This window comes from Dermacentor silvarum, chromosome 7 (assembly GCF_013339745.2).
Source record: "Dermacentor silvarum isolate Dsil-2018 chromosome 7, BIME_Dsil_1.4, whole genome shotgun sequence".
Lineage (NCBI taxonomy): Eukaryota > Metazoa > Arthropoda > Arachnida > Ixodida > Ixodidae > Dermacentor > Dermacentor silvarum.
This window is the reverse complement of record NC_051160.1, coordinates 91669722-91685766: the sequence shown is the minus strand read 5'-3', so window position 1 is coordinate 91685766 and position 16045 is coordinate 91669722. Positions and strand designations below refer to the sequence as shown.

The 16045-nt window shown below is 43.3% G+C and overlaps 1 protein-coding gene across 2 annotated transcripts in view; it reads left to right on the top strand.

Moving 5' to 3' along the window:
- LOC119459014 (glucoside xylosyltransferase 1-like) overlaps window positions 1–16045 on the top strand; it is a 276245-nt gene that overhangs the window by 121868 nt on the left and 138332 nt on the right. Inside the window, exon 8 of one of the 2 annotated variants that reach the window (XR_007467936.1) lies at window positions 3972–4116. The exons of the other annotated variant lie outside the window; for it this stretch is intronic. The gene's annotated coding sequence lies outside the window, so the exon portion shown is untranslated. Of the gene's footprint in view, window positions 1–3971; window positions 4117–16045 lie in introns of those variants that run through there. 2 annotated transcript variants of the gene reach the window in all.

The following is a 16045-nucleotide window of genomic DNA, read 5'->3' as shown; positions in this document are numbered from 1 at the left end:
AAACCAAAGAAGGAGCTGCCGCCGAACGTGATCATCACCATCGACGGAACGGCCATCAAGCCAACACAGCAGATTAGGATTCTCGGCCTATTGCTTCAAAGCGACGGGAAGGCACACGCCGCCGTCACAAAGATCAAAACTGCAACCGAACAAGTACTCAGTATGCTTCGGAGGGTGTCTAACAGAAACCGAGGCCTTAAAGAGGACGATGCCATGCGCTTGGTACGCGCGTTCGTCGTGTCGCGGGTTACCTACTCCGCCCCGTATCTCCAGCTGACGAAGGCGAATAGGGACACTCTAAACACGATGCTTCGTAAGGCAACGAAGCAAGCACTGGGCATGCCCATATACTCGTCCACGCAAAGACTGCTAGACATGGGCGCCCACAACACGGTGGAGGAGCTCATCGAAGAAGCCCAACTCTCTAATCAGAGAATCCGGCTCAGTCACACGGAACACGGACGAGCCGTCCTACGCAAGATAGGATGGCAGATCGAGCCAGTACCCCTCAAGGCGGCCCTTCCGGAAGACTGGAAGACGACCATTCGCACCAAACCTCTTCCTCGGAACATGACGCCAGGCAAGGACGACGAGAGGCGCACCGCGCGGGCTAAAGCCATGGCCCGGAAGCTGGAAGAGAACCCCAGGGTCCTCTACGCGGACGCCTCGCTCCGAAAACACAGTGACCGAGCAGCGGTGGTGGTTACCTCAAAAGACAGGCTGATCGTCAGCGCGTCCCTGAAGACAACAGACCCCGCAGTTGCCGAAGAAGCGGCCGTGGCCCTCGCACTCACACAACCGAGCGTGGACACCGTGGTCACCGACTCAAAGACAGCCTACGGAAGCTTCCGCAGGGGGGTAATCTCCTCCGCGGCCCGAGCCATTCTATCCAAGTGCAAGCCTCCGGGAAGAGCCATAGAGCTCGTGTGGGTCCCGGCTCACTCGCAGGTAGCAGGCAACACCATCGCCGACTACCATGCCCGAGAAATGTCAATCCGGGCAGAGCACGAGCCGGAAGAGCTACCGCACCCGGTTACCAGCTTTCGGGACATTACCCGGATGTACCGAGAGGAAAGGTGCAAACTGCCAGAACCGCACCCCAAACTCACCAGGCAACAACAGACCATCCTGCGTCGAGCGCAGGCGGGATCGCTTGCGCATCCCGTACTGATGAACCGCATGTACCCCGCGGAACATGATACGCTCTGTCCTTTTTGCAAAAGGGAAAAGGGCACCCTGCCGCACATCTTGGCCGAGTGCACAGAACTCAAGACCCCCCCTCCTCCCCTTCCCGCCAACACCCCCAATCCCCAACCCCTTGAGCGATGGGAGACCTTGTTAACCAGCCCCGCCCTACCGATTCAGCTCGCGCTGACGGACAGGGGCCAGGAGCTGCTGGGAACATATGGGTCCCGTAACTAGGGAACCACCCCGTCTGGTGCCTGTGGGCACCACCAATATATTTTGGGCCTAATAAATGTTTATTCATCATCATCCATTTAATGTAGGGTAATTAAACTCTCCGAAATGAAAAAGCGGTGTATTCGACAGCTTGTGTTTTATGTTTGCTAAGGATTGGGACAGCAGATCAATGAAAGCTTGCTGTTTATCAGTAACAAATGCCAAAAACGGTTTTTACCGTATTGTTATAGACACCATGAAAGTTCAACCATGAAAGTTCATGAAAGTCAACCCATGAAAGTTCAAGGTTACCGTCCTGACAAATTAGGTAAGATGATAATGTATTCCTAACAGCGATAAGAACGCCTCCTCCCCTTCGGCGTTGTCTATCGCTACGGTATAATGTGAAGTTTGTGTCAGACGGGAAAACTTCGTTATCGTCTATCTCCGAGGTCAGCCACGTTTCTGTTAGCAAGATGATATCGGATTCTGTGTCGCTAATATAGCTGTGTAACTGATCTCGCTTTGGTACTACGCTTCGTATGTTAGTGAATGCTATGTTGAAATTCAAAAACGTAGGCAACCTTTTGGAAGCGGAACTTGGTGAGTTAGTATTCTTGAGGCGTCATTTGGTCGGGACTATGGGTGCATTTTAGAATTTTTGGTTCTCGCGTACGCATGCCACATTGGTGGTGTGCATTCCTCAACATGTCTACGTCGTCACGCTGTGGTCGTTTTACCATCGTCATTGTTTAAGAATCGACATCTCATTGTCGTCATTATACCACCACTGCCGTTCCATCGACGTGATTACTTCATTCCATCATCACTGCGTTGGCGTCGTTAACGCCGCAATGTCCGTGTGCGACCTTGACAAGTGGGGCCATAGGCAAAGTAGGATGACTCCGGAGCACGTCGCATATTGTCGAAGCAACGAAAGTCTCAGAATGATCACTGCACATGATAAATAAACGTGAGTTCAGAAATATGGCGTGTCGGTTACTTGTTCGAACGCTAATCGCCTTACCGTTGGGAAATGACGTTATCGCTAGCTGTGGTACTAGGAGCTTAGCATTTCCGGCACTTAACGATATCGTCGACGAAGCGACACACGATTCCTCGACATTCAACAGAATACATTTCAACCCGTCCCACCCCCAGAGAGCAGACAAGCTTTCTCTCAACTGCGGGGGGCGCTTGGTGAGAAACTTCCTCGTACATCTTACAAGAACAGACTAAGCAGAGCGACGGTGTTTTAAACAATGTATATCTTTAACAAAACACCAGTCTGGCACCTGAAGCAATACAGCCAATGCGACTAGATAGGCCTTTCAGAAACATTTATTTGAGCATAGACCAGCAATTCAGACAATTATTCAACAGTGGCTCAGCGCATGTCTCAACACACTAAGCGAAATATCAAAGCTAACAGAGCTAATTGAGCTAAAATACCAGTAGGTGGTAGAACAACGTCGCAATGACGTCTTCGAAGCAACAGAGCACAGCATGCGACATAAGGGCAGCAGAAGGTTATGAAAATTACAAGCAGTCACTTCGAATTCACCGTTTGATATTTCACAGAGCACGTCACTATACACGCAGTCAGGGTTCCTAGTAAGGACTCTCTTTATTCATCATTTTGTTTTTCTCTACGAGTTATCGAAAAAAATTCGGAGCTGCTTCACACTAGTGGCATGGTAAATATACCTGGTAGCGAAGCTTCCATAGAGGCCCATACGATCAAATCATGGCGGTTTGTCGGCGGTTCATGGGGCTTAGCGTCATCAGTGTGAGGAGAGAACACTTCTAGTGGAAGAAATAATATAGTTACGTCATATCCGTTAAAAACAGAAGTGACGTCATTTTGTTCTTAAAGGCACAAAGTTTGTTTTCGGAGGCCTGCCATAAGAGCTGTATATTCAAATGCCCCGCCATTCGACTTGATGGGCGCTTCGAGCTTTCAGCGCGGAAAGCGATGCAGAAAAAGTTCAGCCGTACGGGTGTCGAAATCGCATCGCTGCTCAAAACATACATTCTTTGGAGGCCGACGAACGCTTTGGGCGTAGAGTGCTCGTCCTTTCGTCGGAAGCCAAGACCGTCGGCCCGTGCTGTCCCACGAAAACAATTAAAGAAAACAGTTATCTGGCGGTCGCAGCTCACTACGTTTGACTGAACAGGCTAATAAACAATGAAGCTACCCGCGTCACTTAACTCAGACAAACGTCGACAAGCAAAGCAACACAAGATGTGAGGGGGGCGTATTGTAACAGGTGAACTTTACGAGTGCGTCTTTCTGCCCACTTCAAGAGCTGCATTGCGTTGCAAACCCTTACCAACACTGTAACATTGCATTGTTACAGTGTTGGTAAGGGTTTTTCACAACTCGTACTCACAAGTCAGCTGTATCTCACAGATTGCTCACCCGCCGTGGTTGCTTAGAGGCTATGGCGTTGAGCTGCTAAACACGAGATTGCGGCATCAAATCCCGGCCGCGGCGGCCACATTTCCATGGGGGCGAAATGCAGAAACACCCGTGTGCCGTGCTTTGCTCTCACGTTGAGGAACCCCAGGTGATCGAATTAAGTTATTCCAGAGTCCCCACTGTGGCGTGCCGCATAATCAAATCGTGGTTTTGGCACGTAAAACCACAGAACTTAATTTAAATTTAATCACAGATTGCTGTATATAACAATTTTGTTCACTGTCGATGTATCAATAGCTGCAGTTCACATAAATGTTCACATAAATGCGATATCGTTTTTATAGTTGTGTTACAGGGTTGTAAACCCAGTGATTCAGCGTCTCTTTTCTTTTAATTTCTTGACATAAAACAATAATGGTAAAACAAATTATCGCCTAAATGAAACCAACTGGAAGTTGCACATGGTAGAGTTTGCCTTTTTTCTTTTAAACGCAACAAAACCTAATCAGATTCGGTGCAGTGTATGCCGATCAAAACATGTTTATTTCCTTGTATTTAGTTCGAAGCTCAGGCACAGGCGCTTCATAAGATCAACGCACTTCATAGCCATCAGCCACGCAGGATAGGGGTACAGAATGCCACGGAATGCTTTGAAGCTAATGCCATGTAGAAATACTGGAGACCGTGCGTCGAATAAGTGGCACTAGCGATTGCTCATTGCACACCGCGACAGCAAAGCCAGCGTCTTTCGTTTTATGTACGTGAAGTTTGTGATACATTGCATTATTGTACTAATAATTTAATAAACGAAGGATTGAACTGCACCATTTGATGTGTGTTCTTGAAAGCGCAAAAATACAAGACAGCTGCCGAACAGAGGGCTTTGTTTGCAGCCAATCAGTATAACACATACAGTGTGCTTCAAGATGATGTCATCACAAAATCTTGTTCATTTTTTCTATTCGTGCCATTACCATGTTGTATCTGATCTTCTGTAAGGATGTGTTTAGAAGTGTTATTAGTGTGCATGAAACACTCCTCGAACACCAGGTAAACTACAAATCAGAAACTATACACACTTTCGGGAATTAAAAGAGGTACTGCTTACACAAAATAGTTGGTATTTTTGTTACAATAGGCTTTGAACAGTTGTTAAAAAAATATTTTCTGTACGAGGAAGGCTTTTTGCGTAATCTCCGGGTATAAGATCCGCCATCCGCACTTCGACTACCACAACGAACTTCTTTATAGGAGGACATTCTAGTTCTTTACGCAGTAAACGAACGATGATAAAAGGCTCGCCTCGCGCTATATGAACATAGCAAGCGCTTGCCCAGAATAAATAAAATGAATGAGGTGTCGAAAAAGATCATATGTAATTAGGATCAAGGCACCATCAACAACGACGATAACACCACCAGGTAACCGGCTTCGTCTGTCGAGTTGGTTGACTATTGAATAAAAACAGTTTTATTACTTGCTGTGTTACCAATTGTATTTTTACATTTGATTTCTTACACTCCATTGCTTATGTCACTCTCCCTGCTCTTCATGGTATGGTCCTTCAACTTGTGGCAGCCTCCTGTCATAGTGTTGGTAGTGTGTGGCCGTTATTCCCTGTGTAGAGTGTACTAGACAATGGTCGAGTAGGCCGAACGGCGCTCTGCCGCTGAGGCGCCGCGCGTGGAAAAATAGTGCGAGGGCGCTGCGAGCGAACTGGATTAGGGCGGAGACGCGCTCCGCGGCATATTCAATGTACTTTCGCTGCGGGCGCCGAGGCCGATTGCGCATAGTACGCTCTTAATATAGCGCTTTATTTCAACTGCAACTTTATGTTTACACCATTTTGCCAAACATATATATTTGAGGCATAGATTATACAACGCGACGTCTTCAATTTTGCTGTCGTTGTCAAGCGCGTCGTCTGCTAGCGAGCGCGCGTTCGCCACGCGGACGCTGGCGCACGCCCAGTTTTTCTCGCAGAACCTCTGTGCAGTACATTTTTTAAATGTTTTAGTTGCTTTGGTGCGCCCATGGCTCTTGACGGCCGGTGCCAAATGTAGTTTTAGCCAGGTGAACTGCTGTTTTAGATGCGAAGCATCTTATGCTCGGGGCTATGTCACTATCTCCCTCCCTCCGCCGTGCGGCGTCCACTTCCGGTTTCGCTTCCGGTTCCACTTCCGGTTCCGGAAGCCAGCTTCCGGCTTCCGGAGAACGCTTCCGGCGTTTTGCCCGAATGATCCCCAGGTGTTTCGCCACTCATCATCATTCACTTCGTCCTCTGATTCTCCTCCCGCAACGCCGCGATGAGTGACACGGACAGCGCCAGCGTCAAAGCCAGTGTCAGCGCCGTGGGCAGCGCCACGGAGAAGAGGGCTCGAGCCGCTGCCACGAAACGGCAGCGGCGACAGGCCGATCTGAACACTAATGGGAACTTGAGTCGACCCCACGGCTGCTTCGCATACTACTCAGAATTCCGCGACGGGAAGATGGTGTAATTTTTTTACCACTATCATCTAAAAGTAACTGGTATCTCCGCAACATGAAGGCTACGTAAGAAAATTTTATTATTGATATCGTGTCATTTCACACGCGCTTCTTGTTGGTGGATATTAATCAAGGACAATAAACGAAGAAAACAATATTAGAGTGAAATATACCAGGTTTATTAACTACGTAGCGCGAAGAATGACCAATGTATTTCTAGGTAATTAAATCAAACGGTACATAGACACATATATTTACGATACATATATGTAAGGGAAAAATAACAAATATTCTAAATGCAATAATTGAAAAAGTGAGAACTCCCGACCGGAATAAGCGCACGTGTTTGCAGTAAGAAACACACTTATTAGTGAGTACTGGAAATAAAACTCTCATTCACAGAAATAATAATAATAGCAGGCAAAACCATCTTATATATTTAAATATGCGTGCGTGGGTACGTGTGCGTGTGTGTGTGCGCGCGCGTGCGTGCAAGTGTTATTATTATACTGTACGACACCGAATGGTCATTTACGTTCGAATGTAACGCATAACAGCACTATTGGAATCTCAAAGGTGAGTGACTGTATGCAAGTGAGGACTGTTATTTCGAATGATTTTGCTGCCGGAGAGTCGTGGCTGTTGCGCAGAGGCGCAGTTTCTGAGAGCATTAACGGACGGATGTTAATAAGTCCTGATTAACAAGTTCCTAGGTCTCATCCAATATAAACGCCCCGTTTTGGGGCAGCCTGTAAATCTGCTAACTTGACTCAGACAAGAATTTTTGACAGTCTCACCATGTTTGCAACCCATTAAAACTGAGTGCCCCATGGGGTAACACGCTTATCTTCTTCAACGAACGCAACACATCTGCACGTATCTCTACGTGTATGTGAGACATGCCATTCCTTTATTTGTTTCATTATAGTCCTTATGATAGTGCACCGGATAACTGAACGCAGCCGTTTATATTATACAAGCTGCAGAGTTGAGCGGTCATACATTTGGGAACGGCATTACATTTACGCGTGAAATATAGGATAAGCGTAACATGTTTTTCTTGGAAATCAGACTCGACAATAAATTATGTTGTTTACACCCCCAGAAATTAGCCGAAGAACGCAGCCACCTGCTTTTTTCTTTTTCTTTTTTAATATAAGCAAATCATTGGGTTTTACGTGGAAAAACCACGATATGATTATGAGGCACCCGGTTTAGTTTTTGCAACCTGGGCTTCTTTAACGCGCACCTAAATACAAGTACACGAGTATTTTCCTATTTCGTTCCCATCGAATTCCGCGACCTGGATTGAACCCGCGAGCTCAAGAATTCTATAGCAGCGCAACGCCGTATCAAAGATATAGGCACTAATTAGGCTACCGCGCAGGCTTTCTTTTTTTTTTCTTTTTTGAAGTATCGACTGGAAAAAAAATGCCACGTACGGCTTACGGCCAAAGATTACCATATAGAATGGCTAACTAAAACCGTTTTCGGCGCTCGAGGTCCGACTGCAATAAATGACCCCGTACCAATTACTCCGCATTCTGTTACGCGAGAAAGGCGGAAACTTGAATGGAATGTTGCACTGCAGTTTACTCTTTTTTTTTTTAATCTATACCAATGCTTCCCGTAAATCTAAGTACAAGGCACCGGATGGGGCAGGTATGCTTTACTTGTTCGAATCTGCAAGCAGGAAGGTTACATATGTTTCTCCGCCTGCGTTTCGCAAGACCTACTGATAGAAAACTATATGCGCAACGATACACACGAGAGAGACTAGTTGCTTGAAGAACGAGAAAAATATTTTTTCTCCAAAGGGATTCGTACAATAACATAGTAGAATGAAAGCCGACACTGCGGCCGCAATGCACGCGCAATCACCGAGTGGCATTAGAAAATAATAAAAAATAAATAAAGAAGAGAAAGGAAAGGAATTTATTCTTAAGGCATAAATACATGTCATATAAAATTATGAACACCATTTGATCGGTCTGAACGCAATTACCAGCTCGCGAAGTAGTACGAATGACCCTGCCGAGCAGTATCGCCAGCAGTTTCCCACGGCGCGACCTTGGTGCGGCCTAATCCACTTCGACCACAGCGCCGCCCTGTATTTTTCCACGTCGGGCGCCTCATTGCAAAGCGTGCGCCGCCCCAGCCGCTCGTCCCACTCGACCATATTCTAGTACACTCTGTCCCTGTGTAATAAAGAAGAGGTATTCACTGTTGCCCACCCTCTGATCATTCTACCTCAAACTATTCTCGATTGTACTTGGAGATCTTGTGTTATGATTGTGGGAAATATTGTGTAGTTGCTCTGTCTGTATGGGATGGAGATCTGTATAGATTATAATTTCGGCACTTATATTCCATGTTTATTTGTATTGCTAACTTTTTTTGAAACATTGTCTAGACATTTACTTGAGCATGTTTAGGTCTTTCCTTTGCCGAATTTCATTTTATATGTTGGTCCTAATACTTACAGACTGCATGTGGTGATTTTCTATGATGACATTTTTTTTATTAATTCTTCCGATATTGTTGCTGAAGATGTTGCTCTTTCAGTATTCTTTTGTACATTCGGAGACTGCAGAATACGGAGCTCGGAGGTATTGTTTTGAAATGTTATCCAAGATTTGTGAGTCTTGTAGAGAGTATTTGTGTCCCTGTTTTTAAGTGACCATTTCCTAAACTGAACATAATATTAGGCAAAAGCTTTTTATACGAGTTTCCCACTGTACATAAATCACATTAGAAATACATAGAAATAGCTGTATTACGTAACAGTAGATATATGAAGACGAACTATACATTTTTGAGGCTATATATATCTGTAGCTGTATCTTGATAATTTATGAGTTTTCTTTTGCTTCTGTTTTTTCTTCTGATTTTCTGTTCTTTCTTTTTCCTTTCTCATACCTGTCTTTTTTCTTACTTTTTTTTCAAGTTCTCATTGTCTGCTAATTTTGTTTCCTTCGCATTTTTTATATTCTTATCATTTTTTATTTGTTTAAGACGTTTTCTTTTCACATCTTCTCTTTGTCTGTGTCCATTTTTGTTTCTTCTTCTAATCTGTGCTCTTGTTTCCTTTCATTCGTTTATTTTTCTATAGAACTTTAGGTTATACTAAAAGTAATATCAGAGGCATACAAATACAAGCGTAGTTGAGGCAGAAAAACCTACACCTACATATCGACAGATATGAAAACACAAACATTCTGCAATCATTGTATATATCTCTACGCATATATATATATATATATATATATATATATATATATATTTCTAGTACATTTGTTGCATCTCATTGTGAGTACATGGGGAAGCTTTGTGCTTTAAGCTTATTATTTAGGAAGTAAAATCATTATTGCCAAGTTCTCTTTTAAGTTTGTTGTATGCTTCCCCTAGCTTTGCTATTTTTCTTCTTTATACTCTTTTTTTTCGTGATAATTAAGCCTGGGGTGTAATTTCTGAGTAAGCATGTTGTCTCCCTCTTGGATTTCACTGCAAGTTTTTGTGAGAGGGAATTTTTTTGTACATTTGTGTTTTGTGCTTCTTTTCTGTTTGTTGTAGTGTGATCGTTTACAAGCAGTCTTCAATCTTGTTGAAGGTTTTATTAAGGGAAGGTTTTTTTTTCGTTTCTTGCTTGCTCCTGCTGTCTTCAACGTGGGTTTCCCATGAAGATGTGACTATACGTTTGGGGTGCACGAAATATTGTTTGGGGTGCACGAAATATTGGATTTGTGGGTTTTTGTAGATTTTTGTTGTTTTGTTGAGTACAAATATTTTTGCCTGTCCGTCTCTTTCATGGGGTTGCCTGGACATAGCGACAGTTAGCCTTTTGTTTTCCCTCGCTTATCTAGGTTGTTATGAAAGGGGCTTGAGATTACCCACCTCGAAGCCTGCTGTCCCGAGCGTGTTCAATGCAGCTTGCGTCATACATATTTTAAATTTTATTTTGAGGCAGTTCAAACCGCACCACCTCCCTGATGGAATGACTCGTTAAGGTGGATTGTTCACAAGGTTCTCATTCCTTAGGACTATATTTCAGTACGAAATGTTAAAAAAGAATAAAAATTCTCTCTCTCTCTCTCTCTCTCTATATATATATATATATATATATATATATATATCAGTGAAGTAAAGAATAACAAAAGCCCGCACAGAAGTAGTTCAAAAAATAGAAGCACGTAGGAAAAACATAACAGGACTTTACAGACGTTTCGGCCGGGGTCCGGCCTTCATCAAGAGTGCGTTTGCAAGCATACAGAGCTCAATTTATACCTTTTTGCCGTAAGGATGCAAAGAGAAGAAAAAAATACAAAGTAAAGAAGAATACAACGAACACGTGAATAGAAACTTGCGCGTGCACCGAGTGGAATTAGTTTAAAAAAACACAGTGAATACAACAAGGCTGTGAAAACAAGCTCGTCAATCGCGAGTAGCCTATGAGCACAGGCGCGCACCGATTTAGTGTCGTCATGGATGTCAACACGTACAATGACTCATGTCAAAGTCATCAAAACGATGGGCATGTACAGTGGTGCTATAAAGGGGTACAAAGTTGCGCGTGCATGGAGTGGGATTATTGAAAACATTAACAAAAAGCATGCGGGCGTCACTGAAAAGATTTAGTGGCGTCGTGAGTGTCAACGACTAATGACTCATGTCAAGGTACATCAAAAACGAGGGGCATATACAGTGGTGCTATAAAGCGGTACAAAGCTGCGCGTACATACAGTGGCATTATGAAAACATATTAACAAAAGGCATGCGAGGGCATCGCTGCTGCCAGGAGAGTATTTGATTACAAAGACGGTCAATACACCCTCACCTGGCCATAGGACTCCTGCACTTTGACCTCTACTAACCTCTGAGTTGAAGAAACTGCGATCCATTGCATTCTTTGCACACGTGGTATTCTTTGTGTTTGTAGGCAGGCGTATTTTATGCAAATTTCTATGAGTGTGCGAAAAAATGAAATAAAATATAAAATAAATGAAAGATTTAATGACAAGAATAAGTAATAAACATCAATATAATTTCGAATTAATGCTGCGGAAATATGCACAACCCTTCATAAACATGCCATATAATATGTGTTATATAGCCGTTACGAAATACATGTTCATATGCGTAGTGTAACTATATATGTATATATATATATATATATATATATATATATATGTATATATACATATATATATATACACTAACACACACACACATATATATATATATATATATACTTCTTTACTACGTTCTCGTGTTCTTATATATATATAAGAACACGAGAACGTAGTAAAGAAGAAAAAAGTACAATAACACGACTTTACTGACGTTTCGGCCGCACAGTGAAATGTCAAAATATTTGACTGAAAAAAGACATTTGACTGCGCGGCCGAAACGTCAGTAAAGTCGTGTTATTGTATTTTCGTCGCTTATTGTAAATCTGTGCGCGCCAGTGGTCATAGGCTACTCACGATTTACGAGCTTGTTTTCACAGCCTTGTTGTATACACAGTGTTCTTTTTTTAAGTAATTACACTCTGTGCACGCGCAAGTTCCCATTCACGTGTTCGTTGTATTCTTTTTTACTTTGCATTGCTTTCTTATCTTTTCACCCTTACGGCAAAAAGGTAGAAATTGAGCTCTGTATGCTTGCAAACGCAGTCTTGATGAAGGCCGGACCCCAGCCGAAACGTCAGTAAAGTCCTGTTATGTTTTTCCTATGTGCTTCTTGCTTCTATTTTTTAAACTATATATATATATATATATATATATATATATATATCATTTTTATTCTTTTTTATCCATATTATCCACGTTCAGTATCCACAGTGCGCATCCGCCATGAGCATGCAGAGTTCATTTACGCATGAAATTTACCTGTGATTATAAATGACATGATGCATGCGATTAGCACTTCATTATTTTTTTAAGTACTGCACCTTTTATTTCCATATCCTGGTAGTATTTTCTAATATCTTGCTTACATTTTTGTTGCAATTTTTCTCTTCCTTTGGGCATGATGTTCATGATGGGAACTTGCATTGGCCGGCAGCTATAGTTTACTGCGATATGGACACTCCAAGCGAACTTTCGCAGCCATCGAACTTTCGCCCCAGCCCCTTTGCACACACAGTCCGTCCTGGTGCACACACACTGACGTTGAGACACCGGAATTCATCTGTTCCCCTCGCAAGATGGTCACACTGTGCTGCTTCCAAGTCATACGCCACCACTGGGCCAGTCCTGTCCTTCGTTACGCGCACTGCGCGTTAGACACTACCGCACCCCGTTGCTGTACTGCATTGCATTTGTTTGGAGGTTCTCGAGGTGGTCATCTAGCAAACATTTTAGGTATCGAATAGGCAGAAGCTTAGCGTCATTCAGAAATATGTCATCGAATTGAACGCTTACTGTCGCAGTAGGTAAATTTGGAAAAGCCACATCACGGGTTAATACTTGTAATGGCTCCAATAGCTTCGGCACGAAAACTAGTTGGGGACAATGCAGTCTGAAATAATGATTCTCAAGAATGCAGTCGGTTCTCGAATAAACAGAGTAGGAGCGTATCTGGGGAGGAGCGTAGATGTTCAGTAATGTTTGGACAGTCAGTACACAAAGTCGAGTTTGGAGAGAAGGCAGGTGAGTTTCATGATAAAGAATATTATTTGCTACAAATGTTGGAAGGCCGACACATAGACGTAGTGATTCGCCTTCTAAAAGAACCAGAGGGCGTAACTTATAAGTAGGACCTCCAAAAAATAACACGCATACAAACTCTAGGATGGGGTGGACATACGTACAATAAATCATCAGTTGGGTCTCCCTGCGCATTCCAAAACGATTGCTGCTGACTCTTCGTAATAAACCAAAAGCACGCGCTTCATTACATGCTATGTATTTATGTGTGTCCGCCAATTAAGCTTTTCTGTGTAAATCATTCCCAGATATTTTAAACATTGTAGCTGCAGAATAATCTCCTGGCGATACGACAGTGTTATTCGGATAGAAAAGTTAAGGACAAAACAATGATTGCACTTTTGTTGACATTCAGTGACATTAGTATTGCTTTTAGCCAAATTTCAATCTGATTCAAATATGACTGCAAAGTTTTGTATAGGGTATGTATATCATTTCATACCGAGAAAAATGCTACATCGTCAGCGTATACGTATAGCTGTGCATCAAGCTGCGTCGGGATGTGATTTAGTAAAATATTAAATAATATGGGGGAGAGTACTGCACCTTCAGGAACGCCCCTTGTCTCTTTGTAACTGTGAGAAGGGACACTGTTTTCACAGCAATAAAATGTGCGTCCGCTTAGAAAATTTTGAATCCATGCAATTATATACTGTGGGAGATTTACACTTTCGAGTCTGTGGATTAAAGTACTGTGCTCGACACTGTGATACGCCTTCGCAATGTCTAATGTAACTAAGGCCGCGTACTGGTTGTTGCGGCGAGCGAGTTGAATTCGACTCTCCAAGTCAACTTGAGCTCACCAAATTGAGCAGCAGGGCCTGAATGCTGTTTGAGAATCCCTTAATATTTGGTTCTCGCCTATCCACCTATCGATGGTGATCCAACGGTGATGTCGTTTATGGATGTTGTTTCTTCGGGTACACCAAAAGTGAAGCGGTGCTCCTTAGGTCGCGACGCCATCCTTACGAATTCGCGCGAGCACTTCCTTGCGCTGAAACCCCAGAAACCGTTCGGTTCTGTTCCGTCCATCTGGTGATGAAATGCCGGCGCAGCACTAGTCGATCGTGTGCCGACGAACATTGAAATGCGCTTCTCCTAGAAAAAGGAAGTTTATTTGTTCAATAAAACAGGTAAATACACAAAACAACCTAAATTGCAACTCAGTTTTTTCCACACAGCGAAAGAACACGTATCCCCGCGATACGTGTTATTTCCACATTTGGTAATAAAATTCATATTAGCCAAACAGAGTCGGCACTGGATGAATAAGCTACCATGCGATGCAACTTAAGAGGGAAAGATGCAAGTTTTACAAGGGATATGATTTTTGAAAATGTTATCTATTCACTGCACATGTGTTCGTATGTTTTGGACAAGTGCCATCAATGTCATAAGTCGAATTTAGTGAGAAGTTGAATTTATTTTCATCAGAAGTACACATCAATAACAGGTAAAGTAAACATGCGCAGTCGGCAGCTCCGAAGTAAAACCTGTCACAGGGTCCTCCTAACAGGAAACAAATGTGGGTTTGTAAAATTCTCGCTACTGTAGCCGGCTACATCGCACAAAGGTTGTGTTCACCAGCATGTAATTATTTAGCCATAATCTCTGCTATGGTATGATGCCGAACAAGTTACAAGGTTACAAAAAAATACCATTTTAGTAATAAAGACCAGTCAGAATCAATTCGTAATTGAAGAAAGTTGCATGACACCTTCTTCACTGCACTTGTAGCGTGTTATAAAGGTGTACTCGACCATCCTCTGCACACAAATAAAACGTTTTGCGGCGGCAGATGATTAAGCTTCTCTAGACTTGATCTTTCGTTTAAAGACACATAGTGGCATCGGCAATGTGCATGACCTTTCGCACTGCATGATAATTTCAATTATTCTGGCAGGTATTTCATCCACGTCTACGTCTTAAAATTTAACTGCCGTCGGTAAAGGTAAAACACAATCGCGTGCTTGTTTCAGCATCGAATTCCATGCATCGAATTCCAGCGTTGTTCCACGAACCGCATCGAATGCCACGTACCGTACTGGGTTGCAAAATACATTTACAATTGGAGAGCACGTCAATCTAGTACTGCATTTCCTTTTTTCTTTCTTTTTTTTTTTACAGCGACGCTGTCTGTGGCAAGCATCTCGGGGTTTCTTCATGGCGTAACGTGGACAGGAAGCAATGGTCGGCCGATCGGGGAGGCAGTGCCGGGAAGAGCAATGGCTCATACCCCCGTAAGGCAGAGGCGACAAGCAGCGACTGATCAATGGCTCATACCACTGTAAGCAAGTAAAAACGCAATGGCTTATAATCCAGTAAGGCAGAGCCTACAAGCACTCAGCAGAGTGAAGCAAACAGTGCATACATTCTTTGGAAACATAAACACCACCTAATTAGGCTTACCAGCGCGAATAAAACAAAGACACAAAGAAACAAATACCACAGACGAGCGCTGGCTGCTAACTTGAAGTTACCCCTGGGCTATATTTCATACAGATGTTTCTAAGTCTACCTGTGGTGTGGCTTATGCAGCTCTCGAACCGTAATTTCCAACTTCCGGTGCATTAAATCCGCACACGAGCATTCTCACAGCGGAGGCATATGCGATCCTCTCTGCTGTTAAACATATAACCAAACTAGCATCATAAAGGCTGTCATATTGACCGACCCATTGAGTGTTGTTAATGGCATGGCGAGCTTACAAAAACATAAAAATTACCTTCAATGAGTTCAATGACCTTCTGTGCTCAGCCTACAAGTCTAACCAAATATTTTTCTTTGTTGGGTGCCTGCTCACAGGTGCCTAGAGGACAACGTAGCTGCTGGACAAAAAGGTTACGTCATAACTTTTTGTGATGCCAAAATAAATATACCTATATTGACCACTGATCGTAAGCCATATTTACTACATAAGCTACGGCAATATTGGCAGAGGCAGTGGGACACTGAGGTATCCAACAAACTACACACAATCAAACCAAAAATAGGGAACTGGATCTTTTAGAAAGCAACAAGAAACCAG